This window comes from Carlito syrichta, unplaced genomic scaffold (genome assembly GCF_000164805.1).
Source record: "Carlito syrichta isolate Samal-C Ts95f unplaced genomic scaffold, Tarsius_syrichta-2.0.1 Scaffold160482, whole genome shotgun sequence".
Lineage (NCBI taxonomy): Eukaryota > Metazoa > Chordata > Mammalia > Primates > Tarsiidae > Carlito > Carlito syrichta.
Genome location: NW_007104578.1, coordinates 53445 through 78702, shown reverse-complemented (window position 1 = coordinate 78702; position 25258 = coordinate 53445).

The window sequence follows — 25258 nt, the reverse complement described above, 5'->3', positions numbered from 1 at the left end:
TTTTGATATGAGGTTGCAAGCATTTGATTTATTGTAGTCTCTGTGCATTCAAATTTCACTGCTAATGTTAATCTGTATTTGCAGCCACTCCTCAGCACTAGCATCATTGCCTGAGTTCCGCCTCAGATTATCAGACATTAGATTCTTATAAGGAGTGCACAACCCCCATCCCTCACAGGCACAGTTTACAATAGGGTTTGCACTCCTATGCGAATCTAATGCTGCAGCTGATCTGACAGAAGGGGGAGCTCAGGTGGTGATGCAAGTGATGGGGAACAGCTGTAAATAAAGATGAAGCTTCACTCACTCATCCATTTAGCGTCCTGCTGTGAATAAGGTTCTTAACAACCCATGGTACCAGTTCGTGGCCCTGGAGTTGGGGATCCCTGATCTAGAGGGAAAGTGAACATTCTCTGGAGGAATAGAGGACCCTCTACTGACATTACAGTTTTAAATACACACAATATGTGGCATTAAGAATAATTATTAGACATGTTCAGTAGGAAGAACACGTGAACAAAACTAAAAAAAATACAGACAATAGAAATGATACATAGATAATCCAGATAAATATTTGAGTTAGCTGAAAAGGACTCAAAATTATCAGATTAATACAGTCAAGAAAGTAGAATGATAAAGAAAAATATAAAAAGATGGCAAGTTTCACTAGCAAATTGGTAACAAGATCAAATGAGGTTTCTATAAATTAAAAAAGAATCTTTCTAAATAATTTTTTTTAAATTATTTTCTCATTTATTAATTTCTTACAGGCATATGTTACTGACAATAAATATAGTTTGGTAATTTTTCTATCTAGTTTTTGTCAAAGAGATCACTTCACAGATATATATAGAGATATCATAAATCCTTACTACAGGTACATATCATATAGATATACTATATATTATTTAAACATCCCATTATTGAGGAACATTTGGATTGTTCCTCATCTTTTGTTATTGTAAATAGTAAGGCAATAAGTAGCTGATTTTTGTGCATTTTCCTACAATGTATAATGATGATGTCTCATTATTTTGTTGTCACATTTTTATTATCTACTATTAAACTTATTGAACTCTTTTCACTTATTATTAAGACCAATGAATTTCCTACTGATTCTTATTTTATAGCATTCAGCCAGAAATTTGGAGAGAACTAAACAATGACAAGCTTTTTGCTATTTTTTCAGGTACTTTCCAAATGCCATATGACGTTCCCAGTCATTCTTTCATTCTATAAATATTTATTAACTCTTATTCCATCTAAAAGGCATGTGGCATTGGACAGATTCTTTTTCAACTAGCTCTTTAGATGTTTGATATGATTCTCTCAAACCGATTCTCCATGATATAGTCACAATAGCTTAGAAAACAGGAAAATTTTTTTTATCCAACTTCAGAAAATGTACATTTATAAAAGTTATTTTAAGCAAAGTAAAATGGCAAGGTCTGGGCATAGTCTAACATTTTTAGCAAAAAGAAGTTCAATATCTTGAAAGAAAGCTATTTCTCAAGATAGCAAAATATAATTGCTTTCCATGGACATATTTTAGGAAATGATATCTTTGGTTGGAGATGGTTCAGAAATTAGGACAGTTCACCATGAATTGTTTCTAGTCAATTTCGAAGAGATAGACAGAAAGATGTAGTAGACAGAAAACAAGCTTTGAAACTACAAAGACCAGGTTCAAACTCTACAGTCATCATTTTCTGCCATGCCCTTGGATGAACCTCTTGACCTGCCAGTTTTCTTATCTGTACAAGAATGATACTATTTTTTTTTCTTTTCTTTTTTTGTTTTTGTTTTGTTTTGAGTCAGGGTCTCACTTTGTCTCCCAGGCTGGAGTGCAGTGGCATGCTCATGGCCACCGCAGCTTTGACCTCCTGGGTTCAGGTGATCCTTCCCTCAGCCTTCCAAGTAGCTAGAACTACAGGCACGCACCATCATGCCCAGCTAATTTTTAAAAAACTTATTGTAGACATGAGGTCTCATCAAGGTCTCCCAGGCTGGTCTTGAACCCATGGAATCAGACAATCCTCTCACCTCGACCTCCCAAAGTGCTGGGATTATAGGTGTGAGTCGCCACACCTGGCCTACTATTTTCACCCCATGACTGTGAAGCAGTAGTTGAAGTATGGCTCTTGAGATTCCAGTATTTCTCACCAATGGCAACAATCTAGAGAAGACTGCATTTCATATCCTGATTTTTCCCTCCCTGGCAAGTCAACAACCATTTACCCATGGACCACTGCTTTCTTAGAGCTTCTAGCAAGTGCATTGCCCCTGTGATAACTTGAATTTCATATTTTATGAAAAAGAATGTTTCAATAGTCTCTTTCTCTATCAGGCAATTGGTAGAGCTTTGACAATGTCTCTTCCTTGTGCAGATGAACCAGTGTCTATTTATATTAATGGAAAATTCCTTCATGAGCACCTCACCCTGTAACAGCTGATCTTATAATAACCATTCATACATATCCACTTGTATAAAAAGCCTAAGACATGGATGTATGACATATGCTCAGATTAATGTAAGGCATCATTGTGAGCTATCAGTCACTTGAAGGTCCAGTTATAGAACATCTCTTTTAACCTCCTATTTGAATGAAATATTCTTGGCATATTAATAGGACACTTGTTGAGAAAGAAAAAAGTTCTTACACTGAACTGATGAACTGGTATGCTCATATTTTCCCTAATTTCTTGGTCTTGGGCTTATAAGAAAGGTTCCATCTTTAACTGATTAAAAAGTATATAGGAAGCCTTAAATCCTAGTAAACCTTCATTGTTTGTTCTTTTCCAGGAGACCTTACTTTCGTATTCAGTAATTTGGGAAGCACAATCAATTTCTTTTTGAAGTAGGTAGACAAATAGAATGATGCTCATTAACCAAGATGCTCAGTTTCAAGGTGAAAATATAAGCTCTCAACTTCATGAGAAGTTTGTTTGATAGTTTGAAGGACAGAGCCAACTGGGTTCTGAGGCCAAGGTTTTCTCCAGACTTTTCTGACTTCAATTCCAATTCCAATTCCATCTGCAGCAGAAAGCAGTCATCTACATGGCGTTCTCTTTTGGGACACACAGCTAGACTACATTACTCTGACTCCTTGTGGCTAAATATGGCCATGTGACCAAGGTCTAGGTAATGGAATGTGAGCAGAAGTGATACATATTACTTCCAAGTTCAGGCCAAAAATCTCCTGTGAGCTCTTCTATTCCCTCTCTTTCTCTATCCAATGCTGAGAATCCAAAAGATGACTTTGAGGTCTCTACAGCAATGGTGCCCAACCTTTTTGACATCAGGGACTGATTTCAGGATGACTCAAGTGCATAAAATTTATTGTGTACTTTATTTCTATTATTATTACTTTGCAATATATAATAAAATAATTATACAATTCACCATTTAATAAAATAAATATGGATGAACTGGTAAATAAAATAATGGATGGGCCACACACAGACTAAAATAAGTGTCAGATTCTGACTTAAAGCCTGCCACCAGATGCAGCTGTCCAATTGAAGTACATCAACTCACTTAACACTCACTGATAGGGTTTTGATATGAGTCTGCAAGCAATTGATTTATTATGGTCTCTGTACAGTCAAACCTCACTACTAACGTTAATCTATATTTGCAGCTGCTCCCCAGCACTAGCATCACCACCTCAGCTTCACCTCAGATCATCAGATATTAAATTCTCAAAAAGAACTCAACCTAGATCCCTTGCATGCTCAGTTCACAAGAGAATTCACACTCCTGTGAGAATCTAATGCTACTGCTTATCTGACAGAAGGCAGAACTCAGGGAGTAATGCAATGATGGGGAATGGCCGTAAGTACACATGAAGCTCCCTTCCCTGGTCTGCAGCTCACCTCCTGCTGTGCGACCCGGTTAGGGGTTGGGGATCCCTGCTCTAGGGGTTATTTCTTCCAAGATGGAAGAAACCGGGGTTTTTAATTACCATATTGAATTGCCACATGAAATATAAGTCAACTTTTCTTGTGTAAAGCCATTGCATTTGGGGGATGTTCCAGAAGTCAATCTATGAGGCATAGAGGTTTCACTCTACTCAATCACAGGTTCCAAATGGAAGTTACATGCACTTTACAATCTGAATCCAGCTATCACTATTCTTTTTTATTTTCGCAACTCTCTTCAGTGATTACATTCATCATTCTCTTCAGTGATTACATTTATGTTTCCCAAAGTGTGTTCCATGAAACCTTACTTCTGAGAATGTTAATAGATATTACACTTGTTAACACAAGTGACTCAAGCAAGAATTAACCTGCTCATTTGCTGTGGGACTGGTCAGGGTTTTAATATTTTTAATTCTCTAAGAGGAAACTACAACAAGCAGTATGTTTAATGCATATTTTATAAATATACCACTTCCTGTCTTCTTTTTATTAACATCTTATGGAGTACACTTTAAGAAAAAATAGACACTACAATTAGATTCATATCACAGTTTCCACACAGTTCTTTCTGTCTCTGCATTATTTCCTTCCATCTCAGTGTCATTAGCATTTATATTGTTTGTCATATGTGAAGAGGCACATTTAGGCAGTGGGTACCCTAATTCTATGGGAATGTCTTCAAAAATAGAGGTAGACCATTTAGGTATTTCCCATGTGTATTGGTAGGATGGTGGAGGGAGACTCTTCAGTCTCACAAAACTGAAATATTTCACTCTATAATTAGTCCTGGATTCGGAAATTCCATTGATACTATTTACCCATTCTCATGTATCTAACTGAAATGCAAGACAGTATTTTTTAGTGGAGTGGTGACAATTAATTGGCTAAAAATTTAGATGGGATATATTCTTGCGACTAACACATTGTAACTCCAGTAATCAAACTTTTGTGCAACAGGACACAGTATAGAGAAGTTTTGACTAGAGTTAGGGGAGAGAAAGAACGAAGAATTAAGTCTGTTTTTACTTTAAAGTGAGGTCCAGGCAGCCCAGGAAAGCAGTAGGTTATGAATATATCCAATTCCTGTCTCAACACTTAGTAATTAGGCCTTGCATAATTTGCTTTACTTCTTTAAGTTTGAATTTTCTTTTTTTCTTTTTTGGACTCAGAGTCTCACTCTGTCACCCGGACTGGAGTGCAGTGGCACACTCACGGCCACTGCAGCCTTGACCTGCTGGGCTCAAATGATCCTTCCACCTAAGCTTTTCAAGTAGCTGGAACTATAGGCACACACCACCATGCCTGGCTCATTTTTTGATTTATGGTTCAGATGAGGTCTTGTCAAGTTGTCCAGGCTGATCTCGAACTCCTGGACTCAGTCAATCTTCTCTTCTCTGCCTCCCAAGATTCTGGGATTACAAGTGTGAGCCACCGCACCCCAGCAAGTTTGAATTTTCTATGGGTAGGAGAAAGACAATAATAATATCTAGGTATGGAAAATTGCATGAGAAAATAAACAGTTAATATTAGCTATTATTTTTATTGTTATTATTATTAATCTAGCCCTTTGGGGGAACACATCAAAATAAACCAGCTATTTACCAATCAATCACATGTTTGTTGAACAAGAATCACATGCCTTGTTGAACAAAAAGAGATTTGAAAGGACATTGTTGGGAAATGAAAGTGAGTTCTTTGTTATCGACACTCTATCTTTCATGCCACTCAAAAATTGTAGCCTAAACATCTCCATTTATAAATATATCACATCATTCAAAAGGAAGAATGAGATTCCTTCCATATCCTTGAAAATCTTGTGATTGATATACTTATATTCCTCTTCAATTTAGAGCAATTCAATTTTGGTCATCTCTTTTTGGAGTTTAGGCAAGATAAGCTTTACCTGCATTGTATTTCCTAGGTTTGTTTTTCGTTTTTTGTTTTTTGAGTTGGAGTCTCACTCAGTTGCCCAGACTGAATTGCAGTGCCACCATCATGGCCACCCCAGTGTCGAGCTACTGGACTCCAGCGATCCTTCTGCCTCAACTTTCCAAGTAGCCAGAACTACAGGTGTGTGCTACCACACCTGGCTAATTTTTTGATTCATTGTAGAGACAAGATCTCACTATTTGCCCAAGCTGGTCTCGAACCCTCAGGCTCAGTCAACCCTCTTGCCTTGGCCTTCCAAAGTGCTGAGATTACAGGCTTGAGCGACCATGCCCAGCCTCCTAGTTTATTTTTTAAATTTTTTTTATTACACCATCAATGATCTGTAAAACAAGGCAGTCTGAAACTAGAATTCAGAATTATTCTTTAAACATTCCTCCCTTCACTGGTTGTTGGCACAGCTATTGTGTTCTATCAGGGAGGAAGTGGTGAGTACATTTTCTTTGTAAGAGAGATTTGTGTTTCTAGCTCTGCTTTAAAGTTATTAAGAGAAGACTCAAGCTGACATTCGATGCTGATATATAAATACACTGAGAAAGAAAAAAGTCCTCTTGGGATAAAGATATGGATGAAAATGTCTATCCAAACAGTTTGGTGAAAAATAGAATTATTTTTATTGAGGTGTCAAATAGAAGATCATTTTGAAAATATTCCTTTTCTCATTTCCTTTCAATTATTCCTCTGTTTTATATTCATTTAAACATTATCAACAGATACTAAGCACCTAGCACATGAAAGGCCGACTGCTTAACTCTAAGACTATTGTTTTTTAAACTTTAAAACACAGATCTACCATCTGGTTAGGGTATTAGAACAGAAAGATACAGATACAGGCAACATATGAAAACCAAAGAAGTAATATACAGGCAAAAAATAATGAACATTTCTTAAGTGCTACTATGTACCAGGCATTTTTTTCTGTAACTTAGAATTGTTCGCTCATTTAAACCTCATACCTTTTATCTCTATGTTATAGGCAAGATAATCAAGTTACTTTGCTAACAATTTATTGCTAGTAAATATTAGAAACAAGAGTCAAACCAGTCTGTCCTCTGAGTCCCCTTAATCACCATACTATATGTGTAATAAAATGTGTTGATTACTAATTATTAGATATTTAAAAGATATCAAATAACTTAAAGGCTTAAAGAAGAACAATAGTACTTCACCATAACCATGAAGGCCACTGTTGTAGGAAGAGCTCTGTTACTGTTGGATCATGAGTCTAACATAGATCTATGGGAAAATAAAACCAACTCAGCATGGAAACACACACACACACACACACACACACACATCATATATATAAATATATCACATATATATATACAGTTTATAGGATGGTTTTAGGTTTATAAAAAAAAAATTGACCAGAAAGTACAGAATGCTCCTGTATACTCTCTTTTCTCCACACTCCCCCATCCACAGTTTCCCCTAATATTAACATCTCACATTAGTGTGCTGCATTTGTTATAACATACATGATAAATAAACATCAATACATGGTTATTTAAGTAAATCCCATAGTTTTATTAGGACTGCACCAGCGTCGTACAGTTCATAATGTCATGTATTGCCTTTAGAGTATCATATAGAACAGTTTTGCTGCCCTCAAAAATCCCTTACATGCCTCCTAATCAATGCTCCCTCCTTCTGTCTGAAAACCACTGACCTCTCTTTTTTTTTTTTTTTTTTGAGTTGGAGTCTCACTCTGATGCCCAGGCTGGAATGCAGTGACACACTCATGGCCACCGCATCCTCAACCTGCAGAGCTCAGGTGATCTTTCTGTCTCAGCCTTCCAAGTAGCTGAAACTACAGGCACACGCTACTACATCTGGTAATTTGTTTGATTTATTGTAGAGATGAGAATTCACCAAGCTGCCAAGGCTGGTCTCAAACCCATGGACTCAGACAATCTTCTCACCTCAGCCCCCCAAAGTGCTGGGATTATAGGCGTGAGCCACCACACCCAGCCTTGATCTTTTTACTGTCTCTATAATTTTGCCTTTTTCAGAATGCCATATAGTGGAAATCATAGAGTATGTAGCTTTTTCAGAGTGACTTCTTTCATTTAGCAATATGTATTTAAAGTTATGTCATATGTTTTTATAGTTTGATAGCTCATTTCTTTTTATCACTGAATAATATTCCATTGTCTGAATGTACCACAGTTTATCTATCCATTCACTTATAGAACATCTTGGTTGCTTCCATGTTTTGGCAATTATAAGTAAAGCTGTGATAACCATTTGTGTGCAGGTTTTTGTGTGGACATGTTTCAATGCATTTGGGTAACCAAGGAGCATGATTACTATATCCAATAGAAATACTATGTTTAGCTTTGTAAGAAACTGCTAAACTATCTACAAAAGTGACTGTACCATTTTGTATTCAGCAATGAATGATAGTTCCTATTACTCCACATTTTCTTCAGCATTTGATGTCTGGCAGTGTTTTGGATTTCAGCTATTCTAAATAATGTGTAGTGGTGTTTCATTATTTGTTGTCTATTTTTAAATTTGTAATTGCCTAAAGATGTACTATTCCAAACATCTTTTGATATACTTATTTGCTCTCCCCCTTTCTCTCTCCCTCTCTCTCTCTCTTTCTCTCCCTCTGTCTCTCTCTTTCTCCGTAAATAAATTTTTGTTTTGTTTTGTTTATTGGTGAGAAGTCTCTTCAGATCGTTTACCCATTCTTTGACTAGGTTATTTGTTTTCTTATTGTTGAGTTCTTCATATTATTTGGGGTAACAGTGTTTATCTTTGTGTCTTATAAAGATTTCTGCCAGTCTGTCACTTATTTGTTTATTCTCTTAATAATGTATTTGAAGAAGAGAAGTTTTTAATTTTGATGAAGTTTAAACAATCATTTCTTTGATATATTGTGACTTGGTGTTGTATCTAAAAAGGTCAAGTTCACCTTGATTTAATCTATTTTATTTTCTGAAATTCATATAGTTTTATATTTCAAGTTTTGATGTGTGATCCATTTTCAGTTACTTTTTAAGAGAAGTATAAGGTCTAAATTAATTTTTTTTTGCATGCAACCAATCAGTTCACACCATTGTTGAGAAGACTACTTTTTCTCCTTTGAATTGCCTTTGTTCCTTTATGACAAATCAGTTGACTATATTTGTGTGACTCTATTTCTGGTCTCTCTATTCTCTTCCATTGATCTATTTATCTTTTCACCAATATCACACTGTCTTGATTATTGTAGCCTTGTAGTAAATCTTAAACCTGGGTAATGTCAGGTTTCCAGTTTTGTTCTTCTTTCTTCGTGTTGTATTGGCTCTTCTGAGTCTTCTGCCTTTTCATATAAACTTTCCAATCAGTTTGTGGATAGTCACACAATGACTTGCTGGGATTTGTATTGGGATTCTGTTGAATCTATAGATCAAGTTAGGAAGACTGATAACAATATTGAACCTTCCTGCCCATAAACAAGGAGTATCTTTCCATTTTATTACTTTATATATATCTATATGTCTTCTTTGATTTACTCATCAGAGTTTGTAGCTTTTGTTTATTTACATACACTTTTACATAGAGATCACTTAGTCTATTTAGATTCTAAAAGATATATAAAACTATATGTTATAAAAAATAAGCTAATACAATCTCTTATTTTTTAAAAATTGAAACACAGAAGCCTGGAAAGAAAAGTATTTGCATACCAACTGGTTAGTGATAGAGACAGGAATAACACCCAAGTTTTCTGACCTATAGAAGCATAGATGAATAAATCATTTTTTGTTTGCTTTTATCATAACATATAGATCCTTGTACTAGTTACCTACTGCTACCTAACAAATTGCCTTGAAATGTAACAGTGTAAAACAATAAACATTTATTATTTTCACATATTCTGCAGGTCAAAAATCCAAGCAAAGCTTAGCTGGGAGCCTCTGGCTCAAGATCTCTTATTAGATTGCAGCAAGATGTGGTCTCATCTGAAGAATCAAACCGAGAAGATCTACTTTCAAGCTCATTTTTGTGTTGCTGGTAGCCTTCAGGTTTTTACCACATGGTCCTCTACAAGGGACTACATCTTCCCCAAGAGTAAGTTAGAGAGAGCCCCCAAGACAGAAGTCACAGCTTTTATAATCTTAAAATGAAATCTTGTCACTTCTGCCATATTCTATTCATTAGAAGTGGGTCATGAAATCAAACTCACACTCAAGGGAAGAGATTAGATAAGAGTATGAATACCAGGAGAAAGGAGTCACAAGGGGTCATCTTCAAGGCTTCTACCACAGCTCTACATTCTGACTTCAGTCTTTTGGGGGATAAAGTAATCAAGAAACAGGAAGAACTGATGGTGGAATCACTCTCTGATGGCGTCTCTCCTCTTCAGAGACTATTGATCGTGAAAAGGGTAGATTCTGATACTTGTGCATAATAATACACTTTGATCTTTCATGAAGTCACCATCAAGCTGTAATTTAAAGACCAATAACAACAGTTAAGTCTATTTTCTCCGCACATATAGGCCCGACCATATGTAGTTTTATCACTGAAGATTTTTTTAAAACATAAAAGAAACTGTCCCATATCAAGGAAGAGTTTAAAATTTCAAAAGCCTTTAATCTGAAATGGTTTTCTGATGCACCTTTTCACATGGTTCCTAGAACACATACATGCAGAGAATATATGAATATCAAACTCAGTACAATTAAATGGGGAGCATCATAAAAAAGCAAATATGAATATATTTATCTTTTTTGTCTCTTTCTTGTTAAAAAATCACCTGATCTTCAAAACAACCCTGTGAACTATGTAATACTATTTTTCTGTACATGAGAAAGGAAGATCTGAGAATTTGCTCAATTTCATGAATCGCACTTGACCCAGAACCTTAATTATATGGTGGCAGGATTAGATTCAGGTGATCTATATGCCTCTGATCCAAATATGAGAAACAAGAAAAAAGCCAGAAAAAGGGGAGAAATCTTCATGTGCCTTTATCTCATAATTGGACACTCCTTCTTAGGCTAGTTACTTTGAAAAGATTCTTTTCTATAAAGACGGCTGGAGGGAGAGGGAGAAAAATGTGATTTAACCTAAGGCTTAGAATAAGTCCTGTGAATCTCTAAAACTTTGTTGGAGATGTTAGACTCTGGAAAGAACTATACTTAAAAGCATCAGGCTTTCCTCTGATTCTTCTTTTATATGATTTGTGAACATAAAGTCATTATGCAGATGTTCTCTGCACTGAAAGACCACTTTGATAGACCTTGAAGTTTTTCAAAGATAAAGCAAATTTGAAAATAGAGAGATTCAAGAAAATGTGGACCCAAAAGTGAACAATTCTCCATCATATTGTAAAGAGCTATTTTCATTTTAGTTAGCATGTTATGCTTCCCATAGGAAAAATATATTTTCCAAGTTAAGATTAGATGAATTCATCTCCAAAAAAGATTGATCATACTTGGATAATGGGTATGAATTATTTTCCCATAATAAATAATTAATTTCTGATAATTCCCATAATTCTCATAATGGGAAATAATAAATAATTCCCATAATTATTTTCCACAATTTTTGACCTCTGCCATAAGGCAGAGTTTTAAAAAAGACCCAGGAAATTGAAGTTGTACTGGCATTATGTTCACTTGATCTTAAAATTAGATTGAAATTTCAATCTTGGCTATTTTGTAGAAGTTTTCCAAAATGAATATTCCAGACTTGGCAAAATATATCGATGTTGTCTATTGTGCTAATGTCAAGGAATAAGGAGATACAGATATTAAGGCCTAATTTCTTTTGTTTTTTGAGTTGGAGTCTCACTCTGTTGCCCAGGCTGGAGTGCAATGGTAGACTCGTGGCATGGCTGCCTTGACCTGTTGGGCTCAGTGGATTCTTCCGCCTCAGCCTTCCAAGTAGCTGAAACTATAGGCATGTGCTACCACACCCAGCTAGGGCCTAATTTCTTTAAGGGCTGGTGGGGATTGCTCTGAGGTGAATGGACTTCCCTGTTATCAATGACTTCGAGAAGAAAGGTTGCCTTCCCACGAGACAGCAAAATGGTCCAGATATACCCTCTCTTTATTTAGAACTAACAAACTGGACAAATATATAAAACAATTGTTTTCAGATATCGTACAACAGAGAGTGCAGAACTGGAATTTTCTTTTTTTTATTTTAAAGATATGGGGATATTTTTGAAAGTTGTTAAACAAATACATTAAGCTCCACAATTGTCCTGGCTTTATGCCTGAAGGCATTTTAAAACCATGGTGCAAAGAATGGGACTCCAAACATAGCCCAAAAGTCTTGCTGAGTTGGAAATAAAGGGATTGAAGTTCAGAAAGGCTGAGGTGATTATAATTTGAAAGGCAAATTACTGGGAGAAGGGACGTAGTAAAATAAATAGTTCCAGAAATGTGTGTATGTCTGTCCTTGAATGTTTCACCAAATACTGATCTGCATACACAAGAGTGACACTCATGAAGCTGGAAAAAGAACAACTTCTGAAAAAAAGCAAAATCACTGAGATGGGGAAAGGGATTTAAAGCCAAACTGTTCCAAAACATTATATGGGATTTGGATTACATAAATTCCAAAACCTGGTTGAAAGACCTGAATGAACACACAACATTCATCAAAGACTCCTTAAAAAAAAAAAAAAAAGAGTCTAAACTCAATCAAAAAGGTTGAAATCAAGACTCAAAAGAATCACGCTGATTGACAATTATTTAATTTCCTATAGGAATGGAACAAAGTCTAATGTTACCTAAAGAAGTATACCAAAATTGAACATTCTACAAAATAAAACCACAATATCCAGGATCCAATAAAAATTACTAACATACTAAGAAGGAGAAAGTTCAATACAAAATCAGAATAAAAATTAGTCAGGAGACCTCTGGTCTGACAGGTAGAGAACTTGGAAATCATCACTTCCATCCTACAACAAGAAAAAAACACATGAATAAACTGAAAATAAACCACTTTTCTTAAATCTAACAGAGAATTGAGGCCATAGGACAAATCACTGGCCCAAAATTGGAAAATAGAGAGAATTACAATTTATCAGCAGAAGCCCAGGAACTTGGTGGGAACTGGTATCAGGATATGAAAATATAAACTGAATTGATGAACTGCTGGAGGGTCAGCGTGGATACATTTGATAGTTAAAAACTGTAGGTGGATGGAATGGTAAAGGAGGAGCTTCACCTTTAGGAGCTCCACAGGTTCTCACAGTGAAGACTGGAGAAAAATCCTGGGAAGAGGATTTTTCTGCAGGAGGAAGGGAAGAGTATATGCCCAGAGCATTTTGTTTTTCCTAGCAAGACCTGCCTTCAAGAGAAATTATTTTTCCACAGCCTAGCCAACTGAGGCTTTATCAGAGTCTGACTGACTTGAAAGAAGGGAAATACCCAGCTTTTGTTAACCTTTTTGTCTCACCCAAGAGTGAAACAAAACAAAACTAAACTAAACTAAACAGCACTTGCAAATGTCACCGCCCGGTGTCACAGGCTCACTAAAAGACTGAGACCAAATCATAGGACTGTAGACTGCTTTCCTTCTTCCCACATGTAACAATTACATTTATAGGACTGTGGTGTAATTAAAGGGGAACATAATTGCATATCTCAGACCTTATTGAAGAAGAAATCGCTAGGAAAACCTCCAAAGAACAGGGAAGACAAAACAGTATACCAGAGGAGAGTTTTTCCTCTGATATCCACAGCTACAACAAACAATAAACACAGCCTAAACCCTAACCATACAAAGATAAAGCCTCACACAAAATGCTTACTTGCTTCAGCTCCTTTTACCTAGTATATAATGTCTGGCTTTCAAAAAAAAATTTACAAAGTATGCTAAAAGGCAACACAGATCCTTTGAAGAGTGTGAAGAAGCACTGGAGCCAGATTCAGATGTGGCAGAGGTGTTAGAATTATCAGACCAAGTACTTAAAACAACCATAATTAATACACAAGAAGTTCTACTAGAAAAGCCAGGCAATATATACAAATAAAGGGATAATATAAGCAGAGAGATAGAAACTTAATATTGTTAAGACATCAGAAAAAATCAAAAGGAAATGCTAGAAATAAGAAACACTGTAAAAGAAATAAAAAATACCTCTAATGGTCTCATTAGTAGACTGAACACAGCTGAAGAAAGATTCAGTGAGCTTGAGGAAGTCAACCAAAACTTCCAAAATTGTAGTGCAGTGTATGATGACACCTCAGTAATACTGCAGACTCCCAAGTGTTCACTGGAGAAGCCAACTTTGAAGAGTTGAATGTGTAAGAAAAAGAAAAAAGGAAAGAAAACATTTAAATGCAGAGAGAGAGAGAGAGAGAGAGAGAGAGAGAGAGAGAGAGAGAGAGAGAGAGAGAGAGAAAGAGCGAAGAAACCAGAACAGAATATCTAAGATGTGTAGGACAAATACAAAAGGTGTCATATATATGTAATATGCAGTAAGACTACCAGAAGTGGAAGAAGAACAGAGACACACAAGAAAGATTTGAAATAATATTGAGAATGTTCCAAAATTAGTGATACCAAACCACAGATATAAAAAAATACAGCACTTAGTCATATGGAATTCAAACTGCAGAAAATAAGTTACAAACAAAATTTTGACATAAGCCAGAGTGGGGGAAAACACCTTATATGGAGAAAAGCAAGATTAGGAATTACATCAGACTTTTCTTCAGAAGTCATACATGAAGAAGAGAGTGGAATGAAATATTTAATGTGTTGAAGAATAAAAACAGAAAACTGGATTTTGTATCTGAGAAATTATACTTCAAAAGTGAAGAAGAAATTAAGACTTTCTCAGACAAAATTGAAGGAATTTGTTGCCAGCAAACCTGCCTTGCATGAAATGTTAAAACAAATTATTCTGAAAGAAGTAAAATACTACAAGTCAGAAATTTGGATGTTCGCATAGAAATAAGAATGTAACAGAAGGAAAAATTGAAGGTAAAATCTTTTTATTTTTCTTATTCATAATTTACTTAGATGACAGTTTGTTCAAAATAATAATAGCAACAATATATTTAGTGATTATAGTTTATTAATACGTATAATAAATAAAAGCAATGTTCTTAGAAACAAGAGGGAAGAATTGAAAATGCCCTGTAGTAAAATAATTACACTAATTATGAGGTAGTAAAGAGTTCTTTGAAAGAGGGCTTGGATTTGTTGTAAATGAATATTGCAAACTCAAGGAAAATCACTGAAAAAAGCAAAAAACAGTATAATTGATACTGATAACTAAAGTCGTACAGCTCATCTTTTTTCTTTATTTTATTTTATATTTCAAGTTGGAGTCCCATTCCGTCACCCAGGCTGGAGTACCATGGGATGCTCATGGCCACCCCAGTGTCAGCCTGGGCTCCAGTGATCCTTCTGCCTTAGCCTTCCAAGTAGTCAGAACTATAGGCACATGCTACTGCACCCAGCTAATTTTTGATTTGTTATAGAGATGAGATCTCGCCAAGTTTCCCGGGCTGGTCTCAAACCCGCACACTCAAGCAATCCACTCTCCTCGGCCTCCCAGAGTGTTGGGATTACAGGCTGAGCCACCAAATCCAACCCATAAAGCTCATCTTTATTTATTTATTTATTTATTTATATATTTATTTTGAGTTGGAGTCTCACTCTGTCACCCAGACTGGAGTGCAGTGGCTGCTCCCGGCCACCGCAGCCTCGAACCACTGGGCTCAGACGATCCTTCCGCCTTAGCCTTCCAAGTAGCTGGAACTACAGGCGCATGCTACCACGCCCGGCTAATTTTTTGATTTATTGTAGAGATGAGGTCTCGCCTGCTCAGGCGGGTCTCGAACCCGCAGGCTCAGGCAATCCACTCACCTCAGCCTCCCAAAGGCGCAGGGTTACTGACTGAGCCACCGAGCCTGGCTAAAGCTCATCTTTAAATGGGAAAGATAAATAATAAACAAATAAATAATAAAATTCATAGTATTTTGAATGACGATATTGCTGTGGAAAAAATAAAGCAGAGTGTGCAGCTTGTTTGGGTCTCTATTCAAACATATCAACTGTACAAGATTATTTCTGAGACAACCAGAAAATTTGAATATGTACTGGCAATTTATAATACTGCTAGTTATGCTAGATTTGATGATGACATGATGGTTGTATTTTCAAAACAAAAAGTATCTATCATTTAAATATGCAGACTGAAGTATTTGTAGAAAAGATTGTAAAAATGTTGATAATCATTGATGTTGGATGAAAGAGATGTGAGGAAGTGTGTTTATACTGTTTTTCCCTGAATTTGTATACATTTAAAATATACATAATGCAAAGCTTTGTTTCATTTTGCCACGAAGGGAAGCAATAGATGAGGTGGAGAATAAGTTGTGCATGTGATGATACAAGACCAAATAGGGAGATCACTGAAGGTGACACTGAAGCAATGACTTGAAGGTGGTGGGGAGGGGAGCTATGTGGATCTCTGTGGAAAGAGATCCAGGTAGAAGTAGGAGCTAGTGCAGAGCCTTGAGATGGAATTGCAGAAAGGAAGGAATCTACTCCAGAGAAACCTGGGCAAAACTATAAATAAGAGATGAAAATGTGATGAAAGCTAGCTGCCCCTCAACTTAATAGATATTAACAATGCACCTTATTATATCTTATGCAGCAGAACATTTTTTGTGTAGTAACATGCTGCCACTCTCAGAGGAAATACCATAAAATCTCATAGATCCAGTATTTACACTTCCAATGGAAAAGGAAGAAAAGTTGGCTGTTGGGATTCCTTTCATTTCTCTCTCTTTCTCTCTCTGTGTGTGTGTGCGCATGTGTGTGTGTGTGTGTGTGTGTGTGTGTGTGTGTGTGATGAAAAGAATCTTAGTTTAGGTGAAATAGTCAGTGTGACTACAGTATTGACAGAAGGTAGTTCGGGGCTAGGATACTCTTAGGCAGAGGTGATAGAATTCCCTCTTAGGCTTTATCCAGGCCAATTTTGGGTTTACCCTTTTCTCCCTTCCTTCTCTTCCTACAAACCAGAAAACGTGAACTGTCCGTGATTTCACACCCATGAGCTTAAAGCCTGGGCAGTTATGATCTTGCTGCAGGGCACCCCTGAACAGGGCTGGCAGCTGCTCTAGGGCTGCAAAGGTGAGGATGGTAGATCTCCCTCTACTCTGAATCCTCTGCTCTTTCTGCTTCTCAAGAGCTAGGCATTACTTTACATACTTCTGTAAAAGAGGTATTTGTCTCTCTTCTCAAGAGTCTGTGTTTCATTCATTTGTAGGAGAGGAAAGGTGATTCTATAAAAATAAAAGCAATTCAACTAAGAAAAAAAATCAGTCAAAATAGACACAAAAGTTACAGAGGTAATACAACTATAAGACAAGGATGCTAAAACACCTACTGTGAATATGTTCAATAGATTCAAGTACATAAAGAAAACATGAACCATAGTAAAACTGTAAGTGGAAGATATAAATCAGAAACAAATAGAACTTTTGGAGATGAGAAATAAAATGCTTTAATAAAAATTCCACTGGAATATATTAACAGCATACTAGACACTGTAGAAGAAAAGATCAATAAATGTGAAGACACAGCAGCAAAAATTATTCAAAATAAAGCAAAAATAGAAAGAAGAATGAAAACAGTAGATAGTGCTTTAGAACCTGTGAGTCAACAACAAATGGTCTAACTGTAATTAGAGTCCTAGAATAATAGAAAAGAGGAGAAGACAAAAAACATCTTGAAGAAATAATGGTAAAAGTATTCCATATTTAATGGCACCTATAATCTCATAGATCCAAGAGGCTAAATAAATACCACCTAGGACACACACACACACACACACACACACACACACACACACCAAAACACATAATCAAATATTGGACATTAGTAATAAAGAGACATATTTGAAGCAACAAAAGAACAAAGACACATTATAGCAAAAGAACAATAATAAGAATTATATTGACTTTTTGTGAGAAACAATGTAAACCAGAGGGCAATGGAACAACATCTTTAAAGTACTAAAAGAAAACATTAGGTCTCTAATATTATATCCAGGAAAATATTCTTCACAAGTGAAGTATAATAAAGACTTTTTTTCAGAGAAACAAAAACTGAGAAAATTTATTGCCAGACTTGTACAATAAGAAATGTTAAAGAATGTTCTGCAGGCTGAAAGATAATACCAGGTGAATTTGAAACTATACAAAGAAATAAAGAATGTTGAAAATAGCAAATATGTGGGTATATTAGAGACTTTTTTCTCTTTTTAGATTGCTTTATAAAGAAATTTACCATTTGAAGCAAACAAAAACAATGTACTGTGATGATTCTACTGCATGTAGAATCAAAATATTTGATGACAATAATGCAGAGAATGCCATGGGGAATTAAAAGTAAACTGATGTAAATTTTTCATATTATATATATTAATGGTATATTTGAATATAGACTCTGAGATGCATAATAGACTATAGAGTAAGCATAAAAATACAAATAAAATATAGAATTAATAAGTCAAAAGGGGTGATAGAATCATAATGCATTACTAATCTAAAAAGAGGCACAAAAGTGTATGTGGAGGTGGGGAAGACACAAACAGCAAAGGAGATACGTGCAAGGAAAATGGTTGGATGGCATATTTTTGCCAAATATTAATAATCACCTCCAATTTAATATTCTAAATGCTCAAGTTGAAAGAAGAGGTTGTCAGATTGGCTAAAATACCCGACTTGTGTACTGTCTAAAAGAAACTCATTTTTAGCCGGGCTCGGTAGCTCAGCCTGTAATCCCGCGCATTTGGGAGGCTGAGGTGAGTGGATTGCCTGAGCCCGCGGGTTCAAGACCCACCTGGGCAGGTGAGACCTCATCTCTACAATAAATCAAAAATTAGCTGGGCGTGGTAGCGCATGCCTGTAATTCCTGCTACGTGGAAGGCTGAGGCGGAAGGATTACTCAAAAAAAAAAAAAAAGAAACTCATTTTAACTACATAGAAATATATAAGGATAGCAAGGAAAAAAGAGAAAAAGGCTTGCAAACACTAAAGAAAGCTAAAGTGGCTATATTAATATCAGACAAAAAAGCTTTAGAGTAAGAAATATTGTAATGGATAAGGAGAAACTTTTCATAGTATCACATGTATAACTTAACAGTCTTAATGTGTTTGTATCTAAGAACAAATACAAGTGATGTACATAGAGCAAAAACTGGTAGAACCAAAAAAAAACCCCATGCAAATTCACAATAATAGTAAGAGTTTTCAAAGCTCTCTTTTTATTATTAAGACAAGTAGACAGAAACATCAGTGGGAATTTGGAAGACAATGCTATCAGCCAACTTTACCTACTTGAAATATATGGAATATCAATGAAATGCTACCTGACAACAATACAATACACATTTTTTTAAAGTATACTCTGAGAATTCACCAAGGTAGCCTCTATTCTGGTTTATAAAATAAACCTCAACTAATTAAGAAATCTGCTCATAATGAAATTAAACTAGAAATCAATAGCAAGACATACCTAGAAAATCCTCCAATATTTGGAAATTAAACCTCACATTGCTAATTAACTTATAGATAAAGGAACAATATCACCAGGAAAATTAGGAAATATTTTTAATTAAATGAAAACTCAATATATAAAATTTGTGGAATGCAGCTAATGCACTGCTTACAGGGAAATTTAGAGCCTTAAACATTTATATTAGAAAAGGAAAAAGGTCTAAACCCAATGACCTAACTTCTACTTTAAGAAGACAGAAAACAAATCAAAACAACAACAACAACAACAACAACAACAAAGTATAAAGCAAGCCCAGTAAGTAGAAAGAAGGAAATGGTAATAAGAAAATAAATCAGTGAAGTTTCCACTGGAAGACATTTGCAGATTCTGTAAACGGCCATAATTTATATTGCTTGGAAGTTCTTTATGTTGCTATTTTTGTCTGTACTCTCCTGTTTTCAACACATGTTAAGAGCTACATCTTGGCCTCCATGGAGCTAAATGATTTCAAGATGGCAAGAGGAGATCTGCAGAGAAAGACAACAGTGAAGTGTGACCAGACAACTGAAGAGGCAAGCCACAATTAGGGTCGATGTGAGAATTATAAAAATTTCCTGGAGATTTCTAGAAACATGTGTACAAGGAAACCTGGGAAAAAATTGAACTCTCTGTAGTCAGGTTGGTTCAGGACTCAGAGATCTGAAACATTATCTCATAGGCTAGTGAAGTGTGGATTATTTGAGTCAAATTTTTGTAAAGCTGTTTATTTTGTCTGTGGTTAGGAATGGGCATCGTTAGAAGTTTTTACTGTGAGGAAACATTTGCAATTAATTCAGGAAAATTAATTTGAAATTAATTTAAGAAGACAGCTGTTTTGTTGTACATCAGAGGTCAAGGGGGAGCAGCAAGCACTGATATAGTTGGTATAGGGTGTCTCAACAAGATATTGCCACCCAGAATGCAATTTTGTAGGCCATTGTCCCTTTTAAATAGTGATAAGTTTCATTAGAACCTAGAGTCTTCTGACTTAATAGAATCCTGAGTCTTCTGACTTCTAGTACAAGGTCTTTCCATATATGATTATTCTGTTCAGATGAACGGCGTATGGTAAACTGAGTTCATGAGAAGTCCTTTATTAAACAAACATTTATTAAATACTCTCAGTGTGTCTCATATTATTTTAAGTCCTAGAGACCCATGAATAAATAAGAGAGATATACTCTTGGCCTTCATGTGGTATATCTTCTAGTGCCTGAAAAAATAAATACAAAAGATAACTTCAGTGCTGTCAAGAAGAAAAGGGTAACATGATCAAGTGGTGGATAAAAGGGAGAGATATTAGATAAGATGGTCAGGGAAGTCCTCTTTGCTTAGGTGGCTTCTAAAGGGAGACTAGATGATGAGAATACAACCAGCCATGTGAAGATGGGAACCTTCCAGTCAGAGAAAAGTACAAGCTTTCAGGCTGAAATATTCTGTTTGAAGCTGGGTCTTGTCTGGGAGAGGTTGCCATGAACAGCAAAGGTGATCTGAGTGTGACTCACAGACCTATTTTTGGTGCCCCTTCTACTGCCTCTAACTCTGGTCTCCAATTTTCTCACTTGTTAAAGGGGGCATAACCAGTTTCTTTTCCGTTCCCAAAACTTATAGGGCAACCAAAAACACTGGATAAAATCACTTATGTGAAAGCAAGCTGAAAATCTGAAAAGCATCCTCCAGCCAGAGAAAAGTTAGGATTAGAAAGTTCATTGAGAGCTGGGAAGCTGTCTAATTCCCAGAGAGGTCAAAGGAGCACCACCAAAACTTTCTTCATCCTGGCTCATTTGCTGACACGAACAATAAAAAGGAATGGCTTGGCCTCTGCTTCAGAATTAGAATTAGTTTAGTAAAACAGATTGTTAGGCCCCTTGAAAGGAAAATGCTAGAGCAAAGTGGAATGTGTCCCAATACTTCTTTATTCTGTAGGACAGCAGAGGGTAAGAGACCTTCTCATATGGTGATATACTTTAGCCCCAAGCCATACTGCACCTAAGTTGTGCCGAACCCCAGAACCACGTTCTGCCTGAAATGGGGCAAATGCTTTAGGGATATGTTCACAATCATTTCCTTCAGACAGAACCTAGTATATGCATTAAGGGGGCTTTAAAAATGCTTTTCTCTTGTTTATGAAGAACATAAATAACTAAATTTGAGTTTTAGTCTTAGCCCCCCTCCCCCACTTAATTTGCAGTGACAGCAAGAAAACACACAACATGGACACACACACATACACACATGATGGCATTTTGAGGGTGCCAACCTATTATTCACCTAGGATGATTCCAGCTAATTGAAGGGAACAGGAAGGAAACAGTTTCCAGAAGATACAGGTATACCAAAAAGAATCCACCGCTTTGGGGAAATTGAAGAAAGGTTAGTGAAATTACACAGACGGTCTACAACACTCTTCATGAATAACCCATGAGGAAACTAAAAATAAGACAGCCCTCCATAATGCTGAGTATTTATGAGGCAATACAACATGTATATAGATCGCTTCTTGCAGATATCTCAGGCTGTCTCAATGGCTATCTCATTAAGGGAAGTACTTGGTATCTGTAGATATATAGATGGGGCGTAGCTCTCATTGAATAATATAATTTATGCTTGGCACTTAATGCAGCATCTTTAATCTAAACCTTTTAGAAAGACTGCTGAAATTCTTTTTTTTTTTTTTTTTTTTTTGAGTTGGAGTCTCAATCTGTCGCTCAGACTGGAATGCAGTGGCCACTCCCAGCCACCGCAGCCTCCACCTGCTGGTCTCCGGTGATCCTTCCGCCTCAGACTTCCAAGTCACTGGAAATACCACGCCCGGTTGATTTTTTTATTTATTGTAGAGATGAGATGCGGTCTTGCCAAGTTGCCCAGGCAGGTGTGGAACCCGCAAGCTCAGGCAATCCACTCACTTCGGCCTCCCAAAGCGACTGTTGTAATTCTATCTCAACACCATCCATGAAATGACTGGGGACCAGCATACCCGTTTAGGCAGGTGATAGGCAGGATTGAGGAATGTCACAAGCCAAGCTATAAACTAACTCTCTTAGTTCCTGTCTTCAAAGGTCTTATGCCTATTTAGGGCAGAGGTCTCAATTTGTAGCGTAGTCTCTGGTGAGCATTTCTGTTGCTTTTGACTCATCTTCACACGTGGAATTCAGATTATTAACCAACTTTTTTGTTTTTTGAGTTGGAGTCTCACTCTGTCGCCCAGACCGGAGTGCAGTGGCCGCTCCCGGCCACCGCAGCCTCGACCTGCTGGGCTCCGGCGATCCTTCCGCCTCAGCCTTCCCAGTAGCCGGAATTACAGGCATGTGCTACCACGCCCGGCTGATTTTTTGATTTATTGTAGAGATGAGGTCTCGCCAAGTTGCCCAGGCGGGTCTCGAACCCGCGGGCTCAGGCAATTCACTCACCTCAGCCTCCCAAGGTGCGGGATTACAGGCTGAGCCACCGAGCCCGGCTATTAGCCAACATTTTAAAACAGGAATGTCCCTTGAATTTCCAGCTTCTCTTGAGAAATAGGAGGATCCAGCAACATCAGATTTGTGTTCTTGCATGATTGGCTGAAATTAGTTGGAGTTGGGTAGCAACTCCCAGTTATAACTGGACACATAGTTTTTGTCTTTCCAGGTCCTCACCCGGCCTGCTTCATTTATGGACTTTTCCATTATCATCTGTAACCCCTGATTTGGAGACATTATGTGTGCTTGTCCCCTTACCACCACTCTTGCTGTTTTGTGGGGAAGCACGAGGAGATAAGGTTTAGCACACACAGTGCATCTCCATCAGGTTGTATTCTAACATCCAGTTGTGGGTCAGTGATCTGGAACTAAACATATGTATTCACAGGAAAAAATATTATTAATTCAATTTTACAAATATTAACTGAATACCTAGTATATGTAAATCACCATGCAAGGCCCATGGGAGGGAGGGAGGGCATATGGAGCAAAAGACACAGTTCTTACTCCAAAAAGTACAGGAGAGACCATTAATATTTATTTAACATGTAGTACACTTGAAAATATAGTAGAACATATAAATAATTTGCAATCACATGTTAGACTAGAAAAAAAGAAAATTGCATGCTATCAAATTTTATCGTAAAAGCTGTTTCCTGGATAAACGAAGACAATAAGAAGTAAATGAAAAATACTGTCAGTATTCTGAAGGAAATAGTTGAATAAATTTTTTTCGCCCAAGCTGGTATGCTCACGGCCACTGCAGCCTCAGTCTGCTAGGTTCAGGCAATCCTTCTGCCTCAGTCTTGCAAGTAGCTGGAACTACAGGTGTGTGCCACCAGGCCCAGCTTATTTTTGGATTTATTGTAGAGACAAGGTCTCTTCAAGTTGCCCAGGCTGGTCTCGAACCCCTGGGGTCAGGCAGTTCTCTTGCCTCTACCTCCCAAAGTTCTGGGATTACAGATGTGAGCCACCATACCCAGCATATTTGAGTAATTGTAAAAAGGTTAATGGTACTTCTTTCTTGAAGTCATTTTTCTTAAGATTTTAAAAAATATTATAAACCATTTTATATTATTTTCTTTTCTTTTCTTTTCCTCTACTTATTTTTAGGGACATGCAAAGAGGAGAGAGTGAAGAAAGAGAGAAGTAGATAGGGAAATAAAAAGAAAAGGATCAGAGAAAGATGAGAAAGGATTAAAAAGATAATGTATATATAAAAAACAGATTTTTAAGTTGAAACTAATTCATATGATAGATTCTGTTTTATTAAGAAAGATATGTCAGAGAGGAAGAGCGATGAGACTGAGTATGTGTTTTTCATTTAATAGCGATAAAAAATGATATAAACACTTCTCTTATCAAGGTCAATACCCTTCACATTGGTAAATCCAAAGATCAATTCTTAATCCTCATCTTATTTGATTCACCAGAGTCATTTGACAGACATGATCACCCTATCACTCTAGAAATACGTCCAGGACACCACACATTAATGGGCTTCTGACTTTAATGGTTGCTCCTTTTCTGTTTTCTCTACTGATTTCCCCAACCTTTGTGCTAGAGGACTCTCAAGGCTCAGGGCTTGGGTTCCTTTGCTTCTTCACCAATCCTTCGTGATTTCACTGCTTCAGGGTTCTTAATATGATCTGCATGCTAACAAAACTCCACACTGAACTTGTGACTGATGGATCCATGACACACTCAACATTCCCACTTGAGCGTCTAATAGGCATCTCAATTTTAACATGCACAAAATGATTTCTTCACCTTTTTTTCTCAAAGTTGCTTCTCTCTCAATTTTCTCCATCTCAAATAATGGAAACTCCATTCACTTTGGTTTAGGCAAAAAACCTTAGAATCATTCTTCACTTGTCTGTTTCTTTCACCCAACATCGAATCTGCAAATTATTTATGACCTTAAATCCAAATGGAAACCAGTGCCAGATATATACATATACATACATTTATATAGTTATATATCTGGCACTGCATCTGCAATCACAGCTACTTGTTGAGGTGAATTTTTGGTAATCTACTCTCATCCTCCAGGATCTGTCTGGTTTTCATAAGGCTGTATCTTGAATAGGGGAGGGAAGAAATACAGTTTCTTAGCCTTCCACTTATCGATTCCCATTATAACAGCTCTTATCCCACAGCCTATAGAAGCAACATATAGGTTCTGACAACTACTAAGAATGTTCATTTCAATTATACATTCAAGGACTTGGGGAATGACCAGAGAATAGGTCCATAAATCTCAGAACATGGGCCAGAACGCCATTTATTACATGGTCCCCATAAAGCCCCAGTGTAACAGGTATCTTTGATGATTCTTTGGGTCCCAAGATATCCATGTTAATTTGGACTCCACATCCAACGGTTCTTGAAATGTTTGGATATTTCCCTTT